General features: G+C 30.3%; 1 long non-coding RNA gene across 3 annotated transcripts in view; it reads right to left on the reverse strand.

The window, feature by feature from the left end:
- LOC143248843 (uncharacterized) overlaps window positions 1-11293 on the reverse strand; it is a 13623-nt gene extending 2330 nt beyond the window's left edge. For 2 of the 3 annotated variants that reach the window (XR_013027216.1, XR_013027215.1), the window contains exons 1-3: window positions 10799-11293; window positions 6273-6470; window positions 3621-3755 (exon numbers count right to left, since the gene is read on the reverse strand). This is a non-coding gene — a long non-coding RNA (uncharacterized LOC143248843). Of the gene's footprint in view, window positions 1-3620; window positions 3756-6272; window positions 6471-9721; window positions 10350-10798 lie in introns of those variants that run through there. The other variant, XR_013027214.1, reaches the window with a different exon arrangement.
- Window positions 11294-12400: the final 1107 nt, after the last annotated feature.

Genomic DNA, 12400 nt, shown 5'->3' on the forward strand with positions numbered 1-12400 from the left:
ACAAACAAAATCTCGAACTTTTCTTTTACTTTTTCTTTTATCATTCGATCATATAAAATTTCAGTACGTTTGCTACAGTTACAGAAGAATTGTTTAAGTTACGTTATCATCAAATTCCAAAATAATAAAGTTTACGAAAGAACAAGTTAAAGGACTCGAAAGAAAGGTGATGTTAACGCCAAAAAAATATTGCTACCCGTTCTATGCAGACGTACATGTACAAGTGATATCGGCGAAGAGTTCAACTTACTTAATTTGGTCTAAGAAGAGCACTCCAAAGTTGGCGGTGGCTGGTTTTGACTTTCTGCCTTTTATCTACTCTATTACTTTAAAGTTAGGGATGTCGACCTCAGGTAGTCCTCATGCAAATAAACAAACCAATGCTTATCATATTCAGATACTACAAGTTAGAAATATGTTTGATAATTGTGATAAACTAGCAGAAAATAATAATATAAATTAATTCATTTTATCAAATACTTTAAGTTAATTAATAATCCTATAGATCTTTCTTTTTGTCTCTTTTCAGAACAGTATCATAAAAATATCATTATTCAGGGTTGTAAGGTACTCACTGAGGTGGTTGAAAACTAAATTTTAAACTGTTGGAAGGGTAATAAAATAATTTTAATATTTTAGTCTGCTTTTAAAGCAACATTTTGAATTGTTTTCATGATAGGTGCTACCATCGTATTTACGTTGTTGTGTGTTCCTCTGGCCAGTTTAAGCTTTGTGCTTTTATCTTTGATATAACACTTTTGTGATAAGAAAGAATAATATTTACCTTAAGTTGTATACTATTGTTATGGTTCTGTGTTTTGTTTTCTTATCCATTATATTAAACATTTAAGCTTGTGTTTTACTTTAACAGTTTAAAATATTACTGAAAATTAAACTGATATTATTTTCAGTCTTGACAGTTACCCTATTCCAACTTTTAGAAGGGTTGACACAAAGTATCTAGGGGGGAATATTGGCCACCATGTTATTTAAGGTTTTTAATCTCATTGAAGAAACTGCATAATTTCTTCTGCTTTTAGTAGGAGCATCTTTAGAACAAGGTCAGCCAGTTCACACAAAAAAGTTATTCACTAAAATCATTATTTAACACAAGACAGGGATATGTACTGTGTCTTTCTAGCCAGGTTTACAAGGCATTTAATTCCTTTAATTTTTGTCTCCCTGTAAAATTAATATAAAATGTGTTCACTGATTTTACTGCATCCACTGTGAAGAATCGAATCCCAAACTTTGATTTTATATGTTTGTTAGCTTTCAGCTGACTCGCCGACTAATAGAGACTGTAGTGTTAATTTAAAGCAACAAAATAATCAGGTCTAGTTTACTGCCTTGATGTGCTATACATTTTCATCATCAGTGTGATTTTGTGTTATTTCACTTGTGTCAATTCAACTTTTTTATACAAGTAATAAATAAACTTTGGTTTTGTAATTGATTTCATTGCTGCAAGTAAAATGGAAGGCCTAAAGCAACAGGCTAGTCAAATAGGCCTAAACAGTGTTGCCAGAAAGATTGCAATCCACTAATATATTATTTTTCTAAATTAAGTCCTAGTTTATGTGATTTATCATGTTTGAAATTATTAATTATGAAACCTTTGTTTAGCTTATGCCACAATTTATTAGACTAAGTAATATTCAAGTTTACTGAATAAAAAAAATGTTACTTTAATTTAAATACTACCCCCAAATTTAAATAATGTCTCCCACCTTTAAATTAAAAACTGTTCTCTTCATAAGTTAACAGCAGTGATGTAATAGTGTGGGAACAGCTTTCAACTACATTTCTGTGTAAGCAGAATGCATTCCCTTCCAACTCTCACAATTTCAAACAAATTAGAGCTTGGAAATTTCTAACTTCATGAAATTTTGTCCACCTTCAGAAGAATGATTCATTAACCCTTTCATTCAAGTTGTAGTTATTAAAATATAGTAAAAGAAATGACTGGAAAATAAAATTGTGTAGTTCTATTAGTTATAATTCCAAATAACTTATGGACAGAGTTTATACTTTTCATACTTATTTGCTGTAGTTATCATGTTATAAGCAACTAACTTGAAAACGTAAGAGAACACTTGGGATTTTTTCCATCATGGACTATGACACTCCACAGTAAATCTCCCAAGATATTCCACTTCTGAACTTTTGACACATATTTCCTATGTTTATTTTACTGTTAACAGCTCAAGTAGAAACCTTGTGAAAATAAAACAATGAATTTCCACTGATCACATTACTGTTAAGTAACACTCTGATGTTATGGATAGTTATTTTCCCAGCTTTGAAGACAATAGTGTATTGTATGTGGTATAGTGATTATCTAAAGTATTGTATAGAAATGGGAGAAAATAGTTACAACATTTCTCTCCAGAAAGTGTGATCTGATTCAATAAACTTGTTAGTTATTTTCCCTGATTAGTTGGAGTTTAGCAGTATAGATGTCAAAGTGTGCAAGAGCTTTTGAACATTGTCTTTTCTATTTTCCCATACTTACAACAGTAGCAAATTTAGTTTCCAGTAGTATAAAATCGGGATGAAGAAAAAAAAAAAGACATGTTGAGAACCAGATGAGTTGTAAGTTCGTTCATAACTGTTTCAGCTGTTCAGAAATGTTAAATGTCTTAGTGTTACCATTTCAAGTCAATTAGTAGTAACATTGATAAAGATCAATCAAAATTTGACCAGTGTTCATGTAATGTATTAAAACTACCTCTTCTTTCCAAAACCATGCACAGAAAATATTACTACAGTTTATGCAGACAAGTTAATTTGCTGCACCATACTATTTTTTACAAACAATGTAAAGTCAAAATTCTTGGAATACCATTAAGGAAATGAAGTTTATATCAATAACTGGCAGGTAGCAACAAGGTTGTTTCAATCAGTCATAGTGACCTATAACTAGTATTATAAAAAATATGAGATAACAGTGTTTCACAGATTCTTTTCATGAACCAACTGGAACAAGGTCAGGCACTTCTAATTCCATTCCAAACATAATTTCTGAGCTAAGTACCTTAAAATTCAATAAATGGTCAGCAGATAAAAATCAAGGTTTTGAAGAAAAGGAAATAGATCTCCTTGGAAAATGTTTCAGAATGTCATTTTCAAACTCAATTGCTTCATATAGATAATTTCTGAACATTGGGCACCAAATTACATCTGATCTGAATCCTTTAATTCGGTGTTCAAAAACCATCCCATTATAGCTAATATTCTTGAAATTTGTGTTTTAATATATAGGAAATGTGATAAATATAAATAATACTAACTTTTAAAACATGTTCCCCAACTTCTTTATTTAACACTGCACCACTACTTAGTGATATGTTTACTGACTTGCAATGCTAAAATCTGGGGTTTCATTTCTTGAGGTAGATAGTGCCTGAAACCCATTGTATGTCTCTGCACGAAGACTAATAAACACTAATAAATTAAATATTGTTCACAAACTATTCTTACGTGAATCAAGTGATTTCACTTTTATCTCATGATTATTTGCAGTCGTTTAATTAAACTTGCATCTTAAAATAGTGATATGACACCCTGCATACAACCTGTAATGTACATGAATTATAAAAATATGATTAGATACCAACCAGTTATCTTCTGTCAAGTAAACCAAAATATCTTTTCCAGATTCCTCCACAAATTCCTGGGACTTCTTCATAGTTAAAGAAGGCTTAATCTTGAAAGAATGAAGTTTCATCTTCTTCTGTTATCTTCCCTGTAATCTAAGTTTTAGATAACATTTCTTATTTTGATAGAAAAGTTTTGTGTATAATTTCAAGGAATATTAGACATGATTTGTTAAGATGTCAAAACCTGTCAATGTTAACGAACTGCACTTTGAACAAAAATCATCATAATCTGGGAAACATTATGTCATAAACAAATGTTTTAGCTGTAATAGCACTTTAATGTGATTGATAAGGAATGCTTAACAGAACACTATTCACTTATTAACATGATTCACTTAAGCTTGTTCTTTGAAATCACAATAAATCAGATTATGTTGCTAAGTTTTTCATATATATTTCTATAACCCAAAAACCTACAAGAATATTGCACATCAAAACTATATTTTATTACTTTTATGGAAAAAACATCAGTTTTTAAAATATAGTAGCTTATTATTTTACAAAGATTTTACCTTTCTATTTTCCTGGTACAGGATCTAACAAAATTGATTGTTGTTTTCAGACCACAAGCACATACAATATCAAAACAATATTAAAGTCATTCTTTAATTTTATTTATTAAGACTTTTCTGCACTTCAAGACTATATTCCCAACATATCAAATTCACTTTAAATATGAAAAAATAAAGTTGTAGCTTATGTTATTGCCTGTCACTCAATGTTAATTTTTATAAAACCTATGATAGCCTAAAGATAATTGGCCATTACTCAAGTAAATATCATTAAATCACTGTCTTGATGCCCACAGTTGTCAGAGCACAAATCGTCCATTCTGTAGCCTTAGACTCAACAGCAAACAAACCATTTTGACTTAGCTTTGAAATTTGAGAAACAAAAAACATGCTAAAGTAATATTGTTTAATAATGTATGAAAACATAAAATCTTATTTTTGTTTTTCCAAAGGTATACAGCTAATAGACCCAAAGTGCAAAGAAAAAAAAAATTATAGGTTCATAATAGTAAATGACCAGAAACTTTTCATCTCCTCATTTTCACCATTGAAGATTAGAAATGCTTTAGTTTGGATTCCCAACAAAAACACCAACCCTCAAACACACAGCAAATTAGTAATCACATCATTTTAACACGTACATGAAAATTAAGCCAAAATATATTGCCTCCATATGCATTAGAGTCAATATAACTTGAAATAAATTATTTCTTTTTAGTTTACTAGCATCACATACTTTTCACCTAAATATTTATCTTTCATATTTGTGTTAAACAAGAACCATTCAGTAAAATAACATATTTAAATGTGATTGCTATCGTATTGTAAATCATAATTCGACCAAAGAAATGAAATTTCTATTTCAGTACACTCCATCATTATCTAGTGAATAAAGCATTTGTTTTAAATACTGTGACTTTTATGATTTATAAATCTTTTTTAAATACAAGGTCAGAGGTAGATACTATAAAAATGTAAATAAATGGTAGTTGATTTTATAAATAAAACTTATCTCTCCCTTCTTTTACAAATTTATGAAATGGTGTTTAAAAGGAATACACTCCATCATGATCTGGACCTCCACCTGATCCACTTTGTACAAAGTTTCAACAGAATGAGTTCTTGTACACAAAATATAAAATGCAAAAACAATTACTTTAACACAAAAAAAAATAATGCAGAGAAGTCCACATACTTTTTCCATCTTATATAAAACTGCTAAAAACTTTTATAATTTCAAGGAACTAAACCTGCAAAACCTTAACACTCCTACGAAAACTGGGGCCTAATAGGCCCCAGAGCAACTTGAAAGGTTATTAATATTAGGCTAATAATTTTGTATTTAAATAAAATTGCCATTTAAATCCATTAATGAATGGATTAACGAGATTTCCACTGTCCCTATCTACTATCTAGCGAAACCACAGCCAGGATAATGGGCTTGGAGAAATCAGGACTAGAAACGTCTTTTCATAGGAGTGTTAGTATGCCCAAAATGTAGCAGTGAATTTTTAAAACTTTTCATATAAAAGAGGAAGGAAGCTTTATAACAAATCAATGACAAAAAAGAAAATTTTGCACTTTTTTGCAATGAACTTGAAAAAATACAGTTTTTGAACCATTTGCGTTAATAACTAAAAAAGAAGCAACAAAGTTTACAAAGTCAGGGGTAGATATTATAAAAATGTCAATAGATCATAGTTTACAGGTTTGTAGCTTTGTTTTGTATCAGTGAATGCAGGAAATATAATAAAATATTACAAATTTGATGGAGGAGACCAAATAGAAACTTACAGTTAGTAATATGGAATTTTACGAGTTATTTTATCAAGACAAATAAACTTGAAACCATATTCATGACATTTATAATTTTATTTTGTGTCAATTTTGGATTAATTATCACATAAATTTTTAAAACATAAGATATTCAGGGATGGACAGGATTAATACTGAAAATTCAGGAAATACCAGTGAAAAAGGAGAGATATCTCCAGGAAAACTAACTGTAATGAAACCACTGAGTTACTTCAATACATATACAATCAAAGAATAATTTCTAAAGCATATCTCAAGAGTGTTTTCCAATTAAACAACCTACCTATAGCCAGAATACTTTATCACTAGACAGAACTGTCACATTCAGGTTTGTAATATCTCCAGCATCAGTTTCCATACATTCCTGGTCTTTACTACTCAGTCTTTCCATGATAAAAATGTGGGGAAATTCTTCTCTACAATTATTAACATGTTAAAAGAGTTGGAGATGCTGCAGCTTACTTTCCCAGATATTCAGCAACTGTAAATTAAAACACATAACTGATCCACAGAGATATAGAAATGAACATATTTGTAACCAAGGTTTTTCTGCTTCATCCATATAATTGTTTCAAAATGTATTCTGACAAAGCAATCTCAACAGGTTCATAACATCCGAGCTGTAAAAGTTGAAATGTTACACACATATATGTACTACTTTCTTCATATTATGTGGTAAATTTAAATTTATAATTTATTATAAATTATTATTATTAAAAATTTCTTCATATTATGTGGTAAATTTAAATTTATAATTTATTATGACACTAGAGGATGAAAATAGGTTAAATAATTATGATAAAAATAACTTCAAACATTTTAACAGAAAGAATTAATTTAAAATGTGCCATTCAGAACTAGAGTAATTTCGGCAGTTGTCATAAACTTTATCCTAATGGAAATCACAATAAAAACAAGATTAATATACAACTAAACTGTCAATGAGCTACTATTTCTAATAACAATCTTAAATCTCCATTTTCATGTAGTAAGAAAAATGATAAAATTTGAGCAGGTATTTGTTTTTTCTCAAAAATGTATAAAGAAATAACATTTAACAAAACAAATTACAAGAGAAATTACAGAGTTAATATAATATGAAAATAGTCTTTAAATAAATACTTTTACAAAAACATTTTAACTCGTCTCCTGATGAACAACAAAGTTACCAATTTGTGTTTGTTGATCTCTCTCTCATGCTCCTACACTGATTAGCAAGTGAAACTCAAAGTTACTATTTCCAATTATTACTGTTTTCTCATTATTCCAACACTCAATTAATAGAAATTTCAGTTACATCAATTATCAGGAAACTAATCAAAATTACCATTTCCAATTATTTCACCTTTCCAGATGAACAAAACATTGTCACAAAATTTGCTCGCTCTTTGTTCTATCAAAGCCACTCAAGCCATTAGCCAATATCATTCATTTTGAGGAACTGACTAGATCCTACAACCAACACTTTTTTTTCTGTGCAACTACTTACTAGAACAAAGACAACTGGTTTTTAATGTATTTGATTACTGTGGCTCTTAACTGATAAATTATCAAATGATGGCAATCACTCAGCTGTAATGAGAAAGCATGTATGAGAAAATTGAGTTCCAAGAGAGCAGAGTATGACAGACATTTCTTGTGTAAAAGGTACAAATCTTTCATACAGGAGGAGACTGTGATAAAGATAAGAATTTATCTGAATTTCATTTTGTTATGAAAATTTTAATCATAGATATAAGAATATCCTATATCATAGCTTTTGAGCTAGAACTCTCGTATGACCTAATGTGAGAAAGGAGAAGAGAAAAATATCAAAGGACATGCAAATGGCTATTGAAATACATCAGTGCTAACTGGCCAAAAAGCTCTGGATGTATGGTGGGTCTATGGATTCCTATAAACTCAATAGTTGGTCCCAAAATAATGTACTAGGTTGCATGAAGCCTAAAACACTGGGGCACTTGCAAGTAATTGTTTCTTCAGAGTTGCATCTATGTTGAAGAAAAATACTGTTCAAAATATTTATGGTGTGCTCTCAGGGGTACCACCTTACAAGATAAAAAGATTTTTAAAACACATCCAAAATTAGAGGTTCAACTGATTACGATACATCTGCATGTTTCCTACAGTTCTTGAAAACAAAAACTGTCTTAATCTGAAGTGTTAAGTATGAATATTTTAATCATAATCTTTCACAATTTAGATTTAATTAACCCTGAAACTCAGCTAAAAGACAGACTTGAACATATTTCTAACATTTGTTCCTACACACCTGTATCTTTAGTCATGTATCAAAACTAATTTGAAACTGATCTTAAACTTGCCACACTATCCAAAAGCCTAGTTTTAAATTGTGTAGTACACATTCCAAATGTCATGTATCTAATGCCAGAATTTGGAAAACAATTTGATTCATGAACATACTCCAAAATCTTGACACAGATCCAATCTATGTAACTAATAACAGCCAAATTATGATACATTTGAATTCACAACAGAACTAAATGCTGAAATAACCTGTTAAAATAGGTATAATAAAATCCTTTTTTACAATTTTAGAAGCTTTAAATCAACATTCAAATGGCTATAATTTTGAACACACGTTTCTAAATACAAAAGTACATTGTTAAGACCAGGAGTGTTATAATCATAACTTTATTTTAAAGTTTAGAGAAACCTCTAAATGTTATAAGCACTATACTTATAAATGTAAAGTTGATTCAGTTCAGTAAGAAGAAAAAAAAACGTGCAAACAAAATAGTGAATGAATAGTTAAGTCTGATTACATCAATTGTGATAAAAACAGTCATGTCAAAAGCAACATATATACTTGAATTTGTTTCAGGGTAAAAAGTATCAAGACAGCTATTAATCAGGTTCTACGTATCTTGTATATTCTTCTTTAACAAATACATTAAAAATGGGGAAAAGATATATAGTTCTAGTGTGTTGGAAAATATTACCTTTATGTAATTGTGATAACTTTATACACAAGTCACTACTTCATAAACATATACACATACATTTGAGAAACACTATTTATTTACAATTGTAAAACATATGTGAATTGCTGGTTATTACTTGTTCCAAAATGTCAGAATTGAAGAAAATAGATAGCAACAAGAATCCTTCTAATTTAAAATTCAACACTGCATGATTCCCAGAAACCATTTATTTCACTGGGTTCTCACAAAGACATATCATCTGAGTTTGTGCAGAGTAGAAGAGAAAGAGACAAAAATTTCCACCAATGGCTGCAAGGAAAGACAAATGAAGAAGCAGATAAATTAAAGTGGACTGTACACAACTACCAAATTCTTCAACAACAGCCAGGATTTTATTATGTCCAACCATACCACCCTAATGACATTACAACAAATGTAAATAAATTATGTAAATGTTTATGTAAATTAAAAATACATAAAATCATGCTTAAAACACAATTCTGCACAATGAATGACTGAAAACAGATGGCATGGTCTGATGAGCAACATTTTATGTCTTATATTAATGTAAGAATAAAATTATGAAAAACATGAAGAAAGATATATTAGTCTGGAATGTGTTTTTCTGACAGTGCATGTACTAGAAGTGGTGTAATTGTGTGGAAATTGTTCTTGTAGTGGAAATGATCTTCAAACTCCTTGTAACAATCAGAGTGTACCTGAACATGTCCACTTTGTGATGCTGAAACTTCATTCTCATAAACAAAGAGCTCTTTGAAGACAATAATTTAACAATTCAATCCATTTTTATTGTTTGAAACTGATTTTAAAAGGACGACAAGACAAATTACCAGATCTCACAACACTTATCATCACATTTACTACCATAATCCTTTACTGACATCAATAAAGAAATATTTTATATTAAACTCCTACCCCTAATAATGTTAAACACCTTAACCAAGTGTCACATCCAAAAAATAATTGAGACAATACCCCAGCCAACATATTATCCTGACAGCTCTTCTCTGAACCTTCTCGAACAATTCAATATTTTTGTTGAGGAATGGAGCCCAAAACTGTGTACAGTTCTGTAAATAAGGTCTTATGAATGATTTATAGAATGAAACAATTATATCTCTTGTCATATATTCAATATTTCTTCGGATGCGACCCAAAATCCTGTCAGCCTCACTTCTGGCAACAATACACTATTTGAATAAGTTCAGTGATTTTGTGATCACAACACCAAGATCTTTTTGTTCAACCACAGTTTTTAAAGCTGAATCATGAAAATCTGCGTGCATCACCTTAATTTTGAATAGTTAAACATTATCTGTTATGTACTGACTCAATGCATCAAGTTATCTAAATCTCCTTGTAAGTCTGCAGCATCTTTGATACAGGTAGCCAACCTAAAAATATTAAAATTATCTGTAAACTTTTATTAATCATTCAAGAGTCCATATCATTTATACCAGTCATAAACTGCAGAGGGTTCAGCATGTAGCCTAGAAGCACATTACTTGTAACTATCACACAGTCATACCTAACTCTATGTATTACTATTCTCTGCTTTCTATACTCCTGACAGTTTTATTTCCAACTTAATAACATTTCCCTCACACACACAGGTTTAATTTTTGTAACACGTCTTTTACAAGGTAACTTATCAAATGCTTTCTGAAAATCAAGATAAACCAAATTCAAAATTCTTTCATCAACTCTTACAGTAACATCCTCTAAAAAGATCAGAGGAATCTTAAACAAGACTTTCCCTTTAATTTAAATAAAGTACACAACAAAATTTCACCCTTCTTAAGTTATCTGTACTTTATTTCAATTGAAGTTTTAATACACATACCAACCATCTTGAGAATACATTTTTCTTCAAACAGGTTTCTCATCATAATGAAAGACTTTCCCTCATTGCAATCAAGCTGGCTCTTTGACACTACATCAAACTTCTTCAAATGATTCTGCAATACATCTTTAATCAGACTTTTTGAAACCTTTCCAATTACTGATGTAAGATTAAATAGCCTATAATTGTTCATCACCTTCTTTGAATATTGGACTACTATTAGCCAACTTCTAATCCAATACTCTTCCATGAGCCAATGACCTATGAACAAATGTTGGCTGTTAGTTCACAAATAAAAATATTTAAATTTCTTTAAACTTCTAGGACAAAAGATGTGTGGTCCAGGGTATTTAACAATTTTTAGGTTTCCCAAACTTTCTCTTACAATTTAAGAACTTAAAATATCTTTCGCATCAATATTTTTCCCAAACATTTAGTGCTCTTGTTGAAGCATAATACCTGTATATACCTTTATAAAAAATTAAGAACTCATTTTATGCAAAGAACTTCGTGAGCAGTGACGTACGACGTTCAGTGTTTGTAGCCGAAATGCCACGGCTTTTTGTCTGGAAAATTTACAGAAAAGAAAAATTTGTAAAATATTACTGTTTTTAATAGCGTTGTAATGATGCAAAAACTACAATTAAGTGGCTACGATTCGCCAGCAAAATATAATTATGTACCATAATAAGTGAAGAAGCTGATTATAAAACTTAATACGGTAAGTGAATAGCGGTTAAACTCGCTTTATTATGTGGTCAATGGAAAGACGGTTTGTTTGATTTGTGTTATATTATATATCTTTACAGTTTAAGTGAATAGAAGTTAATTTAACTAACTGTCTCATACTGAGTTGTATAATAAGCGAGTTATCGTAAAGAAATTGTCGAGATTTTTCTTATATAGTCCGATCAAGTATGTTTGGAATGGAAATCCAGTAGGTTTCTTGCTATATTGTCTAACAATGTAAATATGTTGGAAAACCTAACTGATTTCCTGTTATATAACTATATAGTTGTTATTAAATAACTATACTACTTGTCTACTAGTAAGGAGCTCAAATAATATAATAGGCTTTATTTTTCTTTGCTAATTATCTGTTTAAACTGTAAAGAAATATATATATATACAGTTGGCAAATTGTTATCAATGTTGAATATAAAATATATTATAAATGTAAGAAATATCATGTTTATTTAATTAAAATTTTTAATATGTTAAATCAAGTTTATTTTTTAGGTTAAAGAATAACACACTTCCCTATTATTATTAAGTTACATTTGAAGTTTTCTTTCGGTTTTATCTAATCGATACAGTGCGTGAAACGGTTTTGAAAACAACTCTCTTAAGATCCAACTGAAGCGGTTCTCAAGGTTACGTTTCCCTGGGCTTCCAAACAGGCCTGGCATGGCCAAGCGCGTAAGGCGTGCGACTCGTAATCCGAGGGTCGCGGGTTCTCGCCCGCGTCGCGCTAAACATGCTCGCCCTACCAGCCGTGGGGGTGTATAATGTGACGGTCAATCCCATATTATTTGGATAATGTGTTGGTAAAAGAGTAGCCCAAGAGTTGGCGGTGGGTGGTGATGACTAGCTGCCTTCCCT

The sequence above is a fragment of the Tachypleus tridentatus genome, chromosome 4 (assembly GCF_004210375.1).
Source record: "Tachypleus tridentatus isolate NWPU-2018 chromosome 4, ASM421037v1, whole genome shotgun sequence".
Classification (NCBI taxonomy): Eukaryota; Metazoa; Arthropoda; class Merostomata; order Xiphosura; family Limulidae; genus Tachypleus; species Tachypleus tridentatus.